Raw genomic sequence first — 2,500 nt, forward strand, 5'->3', positions numbered from 1 at the left:
ACACTAGATCGCGTGTTGGTTAGGTTAAGGGACAACGTGGGTTAGGTTAAGGGACAACGTGGGTTAGGTTAAGGGACAACGTGGGTTAGGTTAAGGGACAACGTGGGTTAGGTTAAGGGACAACGTGGGTTAGGTTAAGGGACAACGTGGGTTAGGTTAAGGGACAACGTGGGTTAGGTTAAGGGACAACGTGGGTTAGGTTAAGGGACAACGTGGGTTAGGTTAAGGGACAACGTGGGTTAGGTTAAGGGACAACGTGGGTTAGGTTAAGGGACAACGTGGGTTAGGTTAAGGGACAACGTGGGTTAGGTTAAGGGACAACGTGGGTTAGGTTAAGGGACAACGTGGGTTAGGTTAAGGGACAACGTGGGTTAGGTTAAGGGACAACGTGGGTTAGGTTAAGGGACAACGTGGGTTAGGTTAAGGGACAACGTGGGTTAGGTTAAGGGACAACGTGGGTTAGGTTAAGGGACAACGTGGGTTAGGTTAAGGGACAACGTGGGTTAGGTTAAGGGACAACGTGGGTTAGGTTAAGGGACAACTTGAGTTAGGTTAAGGGACAACTTGAGTTAGGTTAAGGGACAACTTGAGTTAGGTTAAGGGACAACTTGAGTTAGGTTAAGGGACAACTTGAGTTAGGTTAAGGGACAACTTGAGTTAGGTTAAGGGACAACTTGAGTTAGGTTAAGGGACAACTTGAGTTAGGTTAAGGGACAACTTGAGTTAGGTTAAGGGACAACTTGAGTTAGGTTAAGGGACAACTTGAGTTAGGTTAAGGGACAACTTGAGTTAGGTTAAGGGACAACTTGAGTTAGGTTAAGGGACAACTTGAGTTAGGTTAAGGGACAACTTGAGTTAGGTTAAGGGACAACTTGAGTTAGGTTAAGGGACAACTTGAGTTAGGTTAAGGGACAACTTGAGTTAGGTTAAGGGACAACTTGAGTTAGGTTAAGGGACAACTTGAGTTAGGTTAAGGGACAACTTGAGTTAGGTTAAGGGACAACTTGAGTTAGGTTAAGGGACAACTTGAGTTAGGTTAAGGGACAACTTGAGTTAGGTTAAGGGACAACTTGAGTTAGGTTAAGGGACAACTTGAGTTAGGTTAAGGGACAACTTGAGTTAGGTTAAGGGACAACTTGAGTTAGGTTAAGGGACAACTTGAGTTAGGTTAAGGATAATGTGGTACAACCACAGTTAGGTTAAGGGATAATGTGGTACAACCACAGTTAGGTTAAGGGATAATGTGGTACAACCACAGTTAGGTTAAGGGATAATGTGGTACAACCACAGTTAGGTTAAGGGATAATGTGGTACAACCACAGTTAGGTTAAGGGATAATGTGGTACAACCACAGTTAGGTTAAGGGATAATGTGGTACAACCACAGTTAGGTTAAGGGATAATGTGGTACAACCACAGTTAGGTTAAGGGATAATGTGGTACAACCACAGTTAGGTTAAGGGATAATGTGGTACAACCACAGTTAGGTTAAGGGATAATGTGGTACAACCACAGTTAGGTTAAGGGATAATGTGGTACAACCACAGTTAGGTTAAGGGATAATGTGGTACAACCACAGTTAGGTTAAGGGATAATGTGGTACAACCACAGTTAGGTTAAGGGATAATGTGGTACAACCACAGTTAGGTTAAGGGATAATGTGGTACAACCACAGTTAGGTTAAGGGATAATGTGGTACAACCACAGTTAGGTTAAGGGATAATGTGGTACAACCACAGTTAGGTTAAGCGATAATGTGGTACAACCACAGTTAGGTTAAGCGATAATGTGGTACAACCACAGTTAGGTTAAGCGATAATGTGGTACAACCACAGTTAGGTTAAGCGATAATGTGGTACAACCACAGTTAGGTTAAGCGATAATGTGGTACAACCACAGTTAGGTTAAGCGATAATGTGGTACAACCACAGTTAGGTTAAGCGATAATGTGGTACAACCACAGTTAGGTTAAGCGATAATGTGGTACAACCACAGTTAGGTTAAGCGATAATGTGGTACAACCACAGTTAGGTTAAGCGATAATGTGGTACAGCCACAGTTAGGTTAAGCGATAATGTGGTACAGCCACAGTTAGGTTAAGCGATAAAGTTGGTTAAATTTGGTATTGTGTGGGAAGGGTGCAGAGAGAGAGGGGGGGGGGTGGATAGTGGTGGCAGTACGCGGATGCCTGAGTCACCGTCAGATACGTCACGTCGGTTCGATGCTTGTAGCAAGAGGCTGGCGGATGTGTGTCTCTCACTTCTGCAATTTTTCATGTGGTATAACACGAGGGCGGGGGATGATATTTGGTGCCCCTCTGTGTAGGATGTGTGTTGGTGGTGTTGATTTATCTGAGCAATGGTAGTTGTCGGAGGAGTGGGGTATTGTGCTTTTATAGGTGGACCTACTGCTCTGGTTATCATAGTGTCGACGGTGCAATGTGGCAGAGAGGATGCACTCGACATTGTCGCATTCCAGATGTTTACGTATTGTGTGTCTCC

This window comes from Schistocerca gregaria, unplaced genomic scaffold (genome assembly GCF_023897955.1).
Source record: "Schistocerca gregaria isolate iqSchGreg1 unplaced genomic scaffold, iqSchGreg1.2 ptg001411l, whole genome shotgun sequence".
NCBI lineage: Eukaryota > Metazoa > Arthropoda > Insecta > Orthoptera > Acrididae > Schistocerca > Schistocerca gregaria.